Below are 13,224 nucleotides of genomic sequence, written 5' to 3'. Positions count from 1 at the left end.
AGAAGGCTGTTTTTTGTTTTCAATTTGTCTCTTGCTTTCAGTCTAAAGACAATTTCAATTGTTTTCAATCACTTAAACATCCTGATAGGCCCCTTATCCTGACTAGACTCAGCCCAGATAGGCCCCTTAAATACACCCACGGAAGCTCATAGCTGGTCATAAAATGTTTCACGTCCTTAAGATACATATATGTACTTGACGGCAGGTCACCGGTTCGCTAACATTATTCACCATAAGAAACTTTAACTAACTGAGACCGAGAATAACTAGAGGATTTATTAAATGATTCATACTATGATAAAAAAAAAATTCCTTCGAGCCGGATTTGAACCAGCGACCTATGGATAGCTGTTATTATAATTCCTCTACAGTCCACCGCTCTACCAACTGAGCTATCGAAGGTTGATGATTACAAAGTAAATACACGATAAAATTTAACTAACAATAAGTGAAAGTAGTAGTATTAAAATTATAAAAATTAAATATATGAAGTATTTTAAGTCAAATTTGACCATCAAGCCATGAACTACTAACATGATTTACATTGTTCTTCAATTCATTCATGGTCAATCTTATAACTCATTGATCGGCATGTCGGCCAAGAGCTGACTTGACGTCAAATCTGAAGAAGCAAGAGGCAAAGAACACTTTTCCATGTAGCCGACTCACGTTCATATTTGGATAGTCTAAGTTACTTCGTTACATAAAGATAGAAATAATTTCGAAACTTCTCTATTTCTATCTATTGGTTGCAAAAAATGCAGTTTTAAAAAAAGCATTTCATACTAAATTATTATGAAAGTATCACAGGCCAATTTCTAAAAGAAACAAGTTTTTTCAGCTTGACATATGCTCGAAAATGAGTTTTCCAAGAAAAATGACCCAAACAAAAATTATTTGGTTCATAAGCGCCCATTCTAAGCAGCCAATTTGAATTTTTTTAAATAGCACTTTTTTTCTTACGAATTCCAAGAATTGCCTTAGCTCTTCAAAGTTATGACTTGAAAAACAAAATATCCTTCAGTTTCGTTACTTTATAACTAAAATTTTGGATTCGATTTCTGTCGTAGCTATTCGGGTCAAAAAATATGTTTCGAAAAGAATATATTTTTTTTTATATTTTCCATTTGAAATTTTGAAGCTGGCTTTCATAGAGCCTTCACTTAATAGATTTTTTTGACTCTTGAAATTTTTGATCAAACATTTTCCAAAAAAAATGTTTTCTGAAAAGTTCTTGGGACTTTCCGTTACTTTCGTGCAGGGTTCGAGGATATATATCAATGGATATATATCATGATATATATCCGATATATATCCGATATATATCACATGAATTTTTATGATATATATCAATATAAAAATGATTTGGCGTTTGTTACTGTATTTCTACTTCCCAAATTTTGATGGCATTTTAGTAGAGTTAAAACATACTAATACTAAGTTCTAATCGTGTCTTGTCAGAAAAAGTTCGTAACACAAGAGTAAGTTTAAGTAAGATTCAGTATCGGAAGATGATACACCTTTGTCTTTCTTGCAGTCAAATCAAGCACAATTATGAATGCGAAATTTTTTTTATTTGATAATCAACAGTTTATTACGAATGACTGATTTGATAAGTAAAAGGCTGATTATACTCTATAGTTATTATTTGTAATAATTATTTTTTTGTTACGTAAGTGTAGGTATGACCATTGACTGAATAGAATTTATAAAATTGTTTTATGTGTTCGAGTTTTATTTATAAAATTTTATGATTTTTAGTTAATTTTGCCTGATCTAGACAAATATTTTATGTTTTGGTTTCATTTGTCTGATTTTTAGTACCTTAATAAATAAAACATTTTAGTTTTTTTTAAATATCAAAATTTTGATATATATCGGATATATATCAAAAATATCCGATATTTTGATATTTATAATAAATATCGGATATTTTCGAACCCCGCTTTCGTGGCACAATATACATTGAAATTATAAAAATTTTGGCTGTTATTAATTTGAAACAAAGTGAAAATATTAACACTTACTTAAACTGTACACTTACATCCACGAAACGTAATATTTTTTCTTAAATAAACATTGAATATATATGTACATAGCTACTAGTACAAAAAACAGTATGTTTTGTTTGGCATTTTAATTTTCCTAATGCGAAATAATATTCAACCAACAGGAAAATGAACAATATTCAGACTCTGTAGTATATAAATATTAAAATAGGTATGAATTCAACCTGTGTGTTTGTTCTGTTAGGATATGTAACCTGACTAGGCTATGTATCCCACAGTTTTATCCTCTCCTAACTGTTACTATTGGTAGCTACTACTACTAGGTATGAATGAATAAATATTTTTAGGATTCATTCCATCAAACATACTGAACGAAAGAAAACACCATATAATATTTAATCTCGATTAAATATGGAAAATATATTTTATACACGGTGTATTACCAAATAATGTTCTGGGTGGGTCATGAAATCTAAAGAAGTCTTGTAATACCATGTATATGAAATATACCAAGGTATACTAAGTTTAGTCCCAAGTTTGTATCGCTTAAAGATATTGATGCTATGAACAAAATTTTGGTATAGGTTTTCATAAAATCACCTAATTAGTCCATTTCCGGTTGTCTGTCGTCTGTATGTCCGTCTTTCATCAAGATTACCCAAAAACGTGCTTAGGACGTTAAAATTGAGGTCGAATTCGTAAATGAGCAACATAAGTCAATTGGGTCTTGGGTCCGTAGGACCTATCTTGTAAACCGTTAAAGATAGAACAAAAGTTTAAATGTAAGAAATGTTTCTTATAAAAAATAAACAACTTTTGTTTGAAACATTTTTTCCTAAACATCAGTGTTTTTTACCTGTGAGGGAGCAAATTAGGTGCAAATTATATAGTTTGTATTATATGGAAATATCAATTATGTATGTGTGACAAGTATGTATGTGTAATGTGACAGTGTAATCAACACTGTCTACACATGGTATTTCAACAATTAACTCAGTGAATTGTTTGTTTTCACTTGTTCACAGTTAATATTAACAATATTAAACTTTGTATGTGGTTCATATTCAGAAATGCTGTTGTCAAATTGTGTCGCATGATGGAAAAATCTCGACAAAATTATGTATTATTAATAGAGAACTTGCATTAAAATTTTTTCCCCACAAATTGATATATAAATGAAACAATAATTCATCTTAAGTGAATTCAAGTAATTTTTTTTTTAAAATTAATAATTCCAATTTTTAATAATTATAAATAACAAATAGTTATATTTTTTAATAAAAAAAACGGTAGTGGCGTATGTCCACGCGTTAAGGCTTTGAGCTTAAGGAATCACGTTGAATTCACATTTTTCAATTTATTTTTATATGGAAAATTTGGAAATGGAAAACAATATTAATTTGGAAAACATTACAATATAGTAAAAGCAGTTATATTAGAGATTATCCTTCTTTTAAAGTTTCAGCGTATCCAGACATTCTCAGATGCTTATAGTTCGACTTAATTTTTCAAATTTTTGTCGCGTATTTATAAATTATGGTAAATAATTAATTGTCAGCATCCAGATGAGAGAAAAGTAAATTCAGCGAGCGTAAATTTTATATGACAAAAATAAGCAAAGTGCGCATGCGCTGTTGTCTTGTTTACAATACGAAATACTTATCCAGCTCACTGATCAGTAGCCATACCCACTGGTGGTGGTGGTCTAAGATGTTAGACCACTGGGCTGGGTGGTCTAACACCTTAGACCACCCAGCTCAGTGATCGAGCGGTCTAAGACGTTAGACCTTGACCGTATGGCTACTGACTGGGAGGTTACGGGTTCGAATTCAGGCAGAGGCAGTGTGAACAATTATAATTAATGGGGGCGGTAGAATAGGTCACATTGTCGTCACTTGGATAAGAACGAAGTAACCGATTCCACCCACATCATAAAATGTAATTGTATATATACGGATGTAGTTAAATATATAAAGATTAACAAATAATGAAGTGAGTGGCCTCTGTTACAGGCATATTTCAGAGAAACGGAGGTTAAACCCCATTATTATTATTATTACTTATGGAGCTTGTATATAACATACGAAGATGAGGTAATTTATAACATACATATCGAAGATGGAGTATCGAATCAAAAATGAAACAAGTCTGTGGTTAATAAGAAAGTGTAAAACAGATATTCGTAACCATATCTACAAATATCTTTGATCGTTTTATTCTTACTTCAAGGTTCCTTGAAACAGGTTTTGAACCAACAACCTTATACATATACTTACGCCCGTCGCTCCGTTAACGAGCTTTTAAAGGTTGACAATACCTATAGATTACAGCTGTTTTATTTCTCTGCAGTCCTCCCTTATACTAACTGAGCTGTCAAAGGCTGTTTAACAAATTTAAACTATCCCCTGGGAAAAGTAATTCGATTGATTTACCATAATCAAACAAAAAAATAATTCCTTCGAGCCGGATTTGAACCAGCGACCTATGGATATCTGATACTATAATTCCTCTACAGTCCACCGCTCTACCAACTGAGCTATCGAAGGTTGATGATTACAAAATAAATACAAGAATTAATTTCAATATATACAAGTGAAAGTTAACAAAAGTTATAAAAATTAAATGTAGAGAAATAATATAGAGAAATATAAATTAAATATAGAGAAAATTAGAGAAATAATATATTATAGATAATTTACTTTCGTTTTATTTACAGGCAATTTTCATTACATATGTGGTATACAAATTAAATAATGAACAAAATTAAATCTTAATATTAGACCGTGAGTCTATTTTTGTCATTGAACGGCACGATATGCTTTAAAATTCGGGGTAAATTAGGGAACTCGATAAAGGAATAAGGAAGATATCAAGTGAGCAGGACAAAACTGGCCAAAGAAAAAATATATATGTTCAGTTCTCTTTCGGTGAAATCGTAGTACACTGATTCTGAGTTAAAATAGAAATATATAGTGATATTACAATCTTACGAGAGTATTTTTTATACCATATATATATGAAATATACATAGTAGATTAAGTTTAGTCCCAAGTTTGTAACGCTTAATATATATATATATATATATATATTAATATATATTAATACTACGAAAAAAATTTTGGTATAGATGTTCATAGAATCATATAATTAGTCCATTTTCGGTTGTCCGTCCATCTGTCCGTCCGTTTTTTTGTGAACATGATAATTCAAAAACGAAAAAAGATATCAAGCTGAAATTTACAACGCACTCACGACGTAAAAAGTGAGATCGAGTTCGTAAATGAGCAACATAGGTTAATTGGGTCTTGAGTCCGTAGAAACCATCTTGTAAACCGTTAGAGATAGAACAAAAGTTTAAATGTAAAAAATGTTCCTTATCAAAATAAACAACTTTTGTTTGAAACATTTTTTTGTAAACATCACTGTTTACTCACGAGAGCACACATTAGATGCAAATTTTATAGTATGTATTAATATGGGATTATCAGTTATGTATGTGTGACATGTATAGGTTATATGTGTAGTGTGGTAGAGTAATCAACACTGTCTATGCATGGTTGTTGTATTTCAACAATTAACTCAGTCAATTGTTTGTTTTCACTTGTTTTATCTTAAACTCAGTGTAGATAGTGTATATATATACTATTGGTACAAAGAGAAAAAATTACATAAAATTGAAATACTAAATGAAATTAACATTAGTTAGTAGTGATTAGTACCAACATACGATTTTGATATCAATTATACATATAAAATATAAAAGAAAAAATCTATCCTTATTAATTATTTTCACATACGTTCAATAAATATATATCAAGCATGATAGATATAGCAGAGAGCAGGCAGGTATCAAAGATCAGAAAAATTTAATTAATAAAACTACACTGTATTTACATATATAATACGATATTTAGAAGAAGAAAAACAGAGACCACCTGCATCATTAATACACGTATGTAAAAAAAAATGTACGCAGCAGTATAATGGACATTCATTTATCTCAAAAGATATGTTTTTTAATGAATCAGAGAGTTTTTTTTTTTTTTTTTTTGTAATTATTTGGATAAAAAATGTTTATATAGAATAAATATTTCATTTCAATCATAGTTTTTTTATCAAACTAACATAGAAGTTTTTAATGATTGAAAAAAATTTATAAATATACCTATCAGTGAAATAAAATATTCCGATAGTTCAAAGTTTAAGTTGATACTTTTGATATAAAAACAAAAAATTGAGGTGAACATCACACAGCCTTTGTATTCCGTACACTACCAAATACACATGGTGTCTCTAAAAGTTTGGTACAACGCTCCACCAAGTATAGTTCAGCTCAAAATAAGCCGATTTGCCTAAACATGCATTAGAATCAAATATCTTCGCTGAACGTCAGTTAACCCCAAGGTTTAAATTTTTTAATCTTATCTTATTTAAAATATAAACGGAGTACGCAAGTTTGCTAAAATTTAGTATTCGACTCATATTATCAGGTACACAAATTCATATTAATATCAATTCATTGGCGTAGAACATTAGGATGTATTAGTACAAACTCCCTTTCTGAAATTTCTACGCCAATAAATGCTTAAGCAAGTCTAAATTTAGATGAAGTAAGTCATTTACCAAAAACAGGAACTTTTTTGAGAATTAATTATAGGTACCGTCATGGTTTAATCGATATTTTAACTACGAAAAATTAAATCATATTGTTTCAGATATATTCTTTAGATCTAAGAATATGTTTACAAGGGTATTTGAGGAAGTGCTATGTCCATAAATTAAGCACTCAGTTCAGTATTTTTTAGCCCGGGATTTCAAAAATTGCCAAGGTTTTTTCTGATTTGATAAGATATAAAAAATGTGGATTTAAACTGCAGTATGGGCAAAGTACAGCTTCTTAAGTAGCCATTTAATGATACTTTGAGATATAAAGAATATCTGAAACAATAGACTATAATTCATCGGAGTTCAATTTTTGTGCTATAATGCTTTTCGAATGCTTATGTACAAAGATCAGAAGAGCAGAAAGTAAGCAAAGTGGGTATATTCAGTTATTCTTTGATGTATATTCAGTTATTCTAATTTTGAGAATTATTTTTGAAAAAGTTGGAATCTATCCAACATAGCGAGGAGAATTTTAAATAAGAATAACATTTAATTGGCACCGTGACTGGGCTAACGAGAGATTTAAAAGAACTTTTTCAATAGTAACTATAAACAAAACACTTATTCAAGAGAGACATCAGGGTGGAATTCCTAAATAAGGTGAATTATGAATAGAATATCATAAATGATGCGTTCAGAACCATTTCAAACAATATACTTAATAAAATTTAATAATTTCGTTATGATTTGGTTAATAATATTATAAATTATCAACAGTTCACCGAATTAAACCATCAAAAAGTTGATCAATTGCAAATTAATATTAACGTAAAAGTTAAAGAACAATTAAATAATAATGAGATTAAAATATACAAAAATATCAGTTTTTGAACCAGCGACGGGTGATTAAATAAATTTTTAAACCTCCTACCAATTGAGGAGCTATCAAAGATTAAAATAAATAAACATATCATATATAAAACTTCAATAATTAATTGAAAATTTTAACCAAAATAATTTAAAAAAAAAAACAAATTCCTTCGAGCCGGATTTGAACCAGCGACCTATGGATAACCGTTGACTTCAATCCTCTACAGTCCACCGCTCTACCAACTGAGCTATCGAAGGTTGGTTTTGATTATCAAAGACAATAAGCGTATCCAAGCCAGGTTGATAAATTACTTTCTCTTCTTATGATAACTAATTATTACTTTAAATATTTAAATTTAAATATTATGAAATTATGATGTAGAATACATTCTTAAAACTTCTTGAATGAAAAGTCTGTCAAGCTATTTTATATCGATGGGATGAAATTAATTTGAAATTAATCTTAATAGAAAACAAAGTTTTTGAATTAAAATTTGTTAATTTTTATTAATTCATAAAGCTTTCAGTATAAGGTTATGTATTCAAATCAGATAAAGTTCCAAGATCTTGATGGCACATAGAAATTTATTTGCCGAAATTTTTTTTGAATATTTTGCATAACTGCCGCTGAATAGATCTTTTGTATAAAATGGAAACAAAATAAAATTATTGATTAAACTTGATTAAAGTGGTATTTGTAAAACTTGCTCACACCATTTTTTTTTAAATATTTTCATGAGTAGCTACTATTTACCAAGTCGTATTATAAATAATACGTAAGAAAAACTTTCCATCGATAACGAAAAATGATCCACTATCTGGGCCATGTAGTGAATACTTTTGAGCACAATTGTTGCAGTCAACACAGAAAAATATTATTAAAGAAACAATATGTTTTAAAGAAATGATTCCCTTAAACCAAATAAACTAGCCGAAACCAATTTATAATTGAAAAGGATATTTTTATTGAAGTCTAAAACTTCTAAATCCTTAAAATCATCACTTCCAAGGCAAATGTAAAAAGGAAAACTCACAACAAGATCTTACAATAGTCCCCAATCAAAAATCTCAACAGTTTGTGGATAATCCTTTCTGAGTCAATCCTTTCTGAACAATTACGTTTTACATTCGACGCCATTGAACCATTTTTAGCTAAGAATATAGTTTGTGTCGATTTCAAAAATTATATTTTATTTTTGGAATATGCATTTTTTTTTCTTTTTGTTTTTGCTTTATGTAATCAAATTCAAAGGGAGAATATTTTTTTTCTCCCTTTGACTTTGTAAGTATAAAAACAAATAAGTATAAAAAAAAAAACCAGGTTAACCATCAAAGATTTGTTTTTATCTCTTTCTCGCAAAACAGAATGTAGCATGTAGTACTAGTAGCTATGGTAGCATATGGTATTAACGATAATTACTGTGTCGGATTTATCTAATATTTGCCAAATTAGCAGGTTAAAATATTTTTATCATCCATATTTCTTGGCCGATTTAAGATCACCTTGGAATCATTGAAGTCACTGAAAGTTCGGAATTTTTATGTGATTAACCTTAAAGTATACCATATCTAATAGTAAAAGAATCAAAAAAATCGGTTCATTCAAAAAAGATGTAGCATAACATAAACACACACAATCGAATTGATAACATCTTTGTTTTTCGTCGATTGAAAATAAAATACATCAAATTATTATTGTTATTAGTTATGAATTATGTAGAGATATTATTTTCATTTATTTAAATAACACTTTTCTATTAAGGTAGTATTTCCGTTATAGCTAACGCTAAAAGAATATATGCTAATATAAAAGTACATCACAAGTGACATCAATAACACTGATTTAATCCTGAAATACCGATTTTATGAATACATACACACAAAAGCTGTTCATGTGACTGTGGCCCTCATGGTCCATTTCTCAGATGTTGAATAAAACTTGCTCCAGTTTCCTAAACCACTGCAATATTAATTATTCTATTGAAATAGAGATAAAGATGTGTAACCAAGAAGTTACATACGCGCGTTCTATCCAGAGGTTCTGAGATCAATATCCGGTAATGGGAAAATTTTTTTAAATTTAATATAAATTCATAAAATCATTTTTCCTAAATACAATTTCTGTAAATAGGTATTAGTTTTACAAAAAAAATTATTGTAATTTTCTACAACTTTACTAGCTACCTGTAAAAATTTCCAGCTTTTTTATTTAACAGAAGCTTTTGGTACGCTTTTCAGCACATCGCTATTAGCTATTAGCTTTCATTTACGAGCGTGCGTACAAACACATAAATCTAAAAGTGATATTAATAAATTGTTCTGACCATGAAACGTTGTAAGATATATTAAAAATAGCCTTTAGAAGTTAATACACATAACTGCATATTTCTAAGTTAAAAGTCTCTCTTTTTAAATATTTTTTCAATAAAATGGACAAGAACCGCTTTTAAGATTCAAAAAAATTCAGAATAGATTACTGTATCAAAAATTGTTTTTAAAAATATCATCTGAAAAATTTTCAAGTTATGATATAAATGTGTCACTTGTATAAAACTGATACCTACATTTAAACCATGCAAAAAGTTCCAATTTTCATAGCAAATATTTATTTTACTAGGCCAAAAAAATTTTAATTGAACAATTCGGAAGGAGTGGTGGTTATTCTTAACACGCACCATGTATTACATATACATTATACAGAGAAGTGAGTCTACGGACGTACTACCTTAATTTATTAAAAAAATATGATCATATTTGTAAACATTACGCTGCGCTATAAACTATTCATTTTTACTACCTTCCAGCTTCCAGCAAATAACTGCATAGCTTTTTTTATACCAACGCATTGTATATAAGTTTATTTAAAAATATTATTCTATTTTATATTATTTATAAAGTTTTATATTTACAAATGTGTATTTATTACAGTTTTTCCTTAATTAATAAACTAATTTATATTCGAATTGACTTTACTATAAAAAATGTTTGTATTTATATTTTATATTTCATGCAGTCATTTCCTTATCTAGGATCTGTGAAAGTTAAGGGAATTCCCTCCTAAAGTAACGTAAGCAAATTTTTATAGAGACATAATATATTTACCTATATGTAAATAAAGAGAGATTAGATAAGAGTCCAGATTTTTTAATTGAAATCAAAACAAAACAGTATAAGATATCAATATGATTTTTTATAATTTCAAACAATGGATAATTTAATAAGATATAATTTCACGTAACTGTTCGCGTGTTCGACGTAAAAACCAAGCTGGTTTCATATTAAAATATTCAGTCCAATTATACTTCCATACCACATTAAGCAGATGCCAAACTGTTAATTCTTGTGGTTGTTAACGTGATTTATAAAGATGTTGGTCTATTGCAGAGAGACATTTTATCTAAAAAAAAAAGCGAAAATTTCTGTGTCAAGTAAATCTATTATTTCATGAAAAAATCGATCAAGTTAATTTTTCGTTAAATGGTTTCGTGAATAAGCAAAATTGACGTTTTGGAATTAAGAATGCAGTTAATTTATCATATTTACATCTACAAAAATTCACAGATTGGTGTGGTTTATGGTATGAAAGAACAAATGGAAAAAATATATGCATTAGCATAATTGTTACCCCTACGAGGCGTTCATTTACATGAAATAATATTTAAAACTGAAATTAAAAAGCAATCATATTGATATGGCATTTTGTTTTGCTTTTATATCAATTAAAAATTTATAAACTTAATCTCTTTTTAGTTACGTACATCGGATAGAAAAAGTTGAAAGGCATTTTAATACCGTTATAAAATAGGATAGGATCAAGACCATTTGAAAACAATTTTTGCAATTCCATCATTGGTACAAGAACAATAGCTTATTTTCATATCCTACCATAACAGAAAAGAAGACCTATTAAACAAAGGATTCGTTAAGAATGCATATTATGCTTAGCCGTTAAGCATAATAAAAATATATAAAATAAGCCATGAACTTTAAAGTTCAACAGGAAGCGAAGTTTAATCTAAAAAATTCGTCATGTTTTTCAAAAATTTTTAACTAAGAAACCCATAGAACATTTTTTTAAATCTATCAACTTTCTATATCAATGATAGACCCAGAAAAATCCCCTGTCACGGTCAATATTACTTATTTCTTTAGAGAAAATTAGTTTAAACAATATCCTACCGGGTTACCCACCAACAACCTACACTTTTAAATTCAGAAGCAAGTGTAAAATAGAATCCTGCAAAAATTTTACAAACGAAAAGTAATCATGCTCAATGACCTGGTTTTGCCGGATTCTTATCGAATCTGTACGAATATAAAGGGTAAACAGATTATCATAATTTGTTAGATAACAAAAAAAATTCCAAAAAATCCCGAAAAAGTTAAAAAAAAAATTTCTGCGGAAAAGACTCTTCTGATAATAATTTTAATTGATTTCTTTTTTTAATTGTGTTGATAAGTGAGAATATAGGGAATGTCTAACAATTCCGATATCCAAAGCAATTCTGGGGCCTAAAACCTAGTTTATGATTAGTTATGCCTCGGTCAAGTTTTAGATTGCATTTATCATATTATTATATCCAAAACAATTTGGGTACTTTACCGATCATTTAAGAGAGTTATTATTTATTAAAAATACACTAAATAACATAGCCATCGATTGAACGGTAAAGTACCCAAATTTTTGTTGGTATTATATGTTCCGTTAACTATAACATAATAAATATTCGGATCACTTTCTACTAATTTATTCTTTTCTATTACTGGTGAGTAACTATCCTTAACAAGGAAATAATCTGGTTTATTCGTTTGTCAGTCCTTTGTTTGAATGGGGTATTTCCGCAAATCTGGTGTCAGTATGAGACCAGTTGATGGAATTGCCATACGTTCTTTACAATAAAAAATAAACGCTTTGTGATTTCCAGGTTATTTTAGAGGAAGAAAGGCAAATAAAGATAATGTTCAATAGAAAATTTTAGAAAAGCAACTGCCTCTGTAAACAATAGATGCTCCAAAACGAAATCTGCTTCGCAGTTTTTAATAACTGGAACCACACACAAAATGTTTATAAGATTGAAAACTAGTTGAAGTATAGAATAGGCGTTAAATTTAGCAAATCAATCTATCTATCGAAAATGACCGGACACATGTTGTTGCACTGCCGGACAAACTCCAATTAGTATATTGGGTCAATCGTTGCAACTAATTTTGTTCAACTGTGGAAAATAACTAAAGTAGACTTGCGAGGGATTTATCACAAGGCATAAAATTTCTTTAAGAACAAAGAAATAAATTTTTATCTTATAAATTCGTGTTTAATTTCTTTTACTTTGTTTATCCTGTTTCATATTCGAGGATAAATTTTCTTACATTTTTTCCATTCAAATTTGCTTATTATCCAAAACTATTGGTATTAACATAATAGCGGTATTACCTACCCGTTGGTCTTGGAAGAGTTATCTCAGATTAAATATTGTTTATAAAAAGGTTTTTTTGAATTTTCCATATTTCAAAAGCAAATATAAATTTGAGTTTAGGTTTGGCGGTTAGTATAGATAAATAAGTTTTAAGTATTTCCCTCTCAGTACTAGATTTAGGATTAAGATGAAATAAAAGGTAGTAATGCTTAGGGTGGCGGAATTATCTACATTAAGGTGACGGTATTACACAGTTTGTTTTTATTTTGATAATCTCAGTTTTTAGTAAACATTCTGTATAAATTATCAAATTCAATATCTTA

General features: G+C 28.7%; 3 non-coding genes across 3 annotated transcripts; all 3 read right to left on the bottom strand.

Annotated features, from left to right (window-relative positions):
* Positions 1-310: 310 nt before the first annotated feature.
* Trnay-gua lies at positions 311-402 on the bottom strand. Its single transcript is given in 2 exon segments — positions 311-346; positions 366-402. It is a non-coding gene; the product is annotated as a tRNA-Tyr (tRNA).
* Positions 403-4,463: 4,061 nt separating this feature from the next.
* On the bottom strand, positions 4,464-4,555 carry Trnay-gua. Its single transcript is given in 2 exon segments — positions 4,464-4,499; positions 4,519-4,555. It is a non-coding gene; the product is annotated as a tRNA-Tyr (tRNA).
* Positions 4,556-7,650: 3,095 nt separating this feature from the next.
* On the bottom strand, positions 7,651-7,742 carry Trnay-gua. The gene is given in 2 exon segments: positions 7,651-7,686; positions 7,706-7,742. It is a non-coding gene; the product is annotated as a tRNA-Tyr (tRNA).
* Between the last annotated feature and the right edge of the window lie 5,482 nt (positions 7,743-13,224).

Source organism: Chrysoperla carnea, chromosome 1 (genome assembly GCF_905475395.1).
Source record: "Chrysoperla carnea chromosome 1, inChrCarn1.1, whole genome shotgun sequence".
Lineage (NCBI taxonomy): Eukaryota > Metazoa > Arthropoda > Insecta > Neuroptera > Chrysopidae > Chrysoperla > Chrysoperla carnea.
This window is presented reverse-complemented; position numbering and strand designations above follow the sequence as displayed.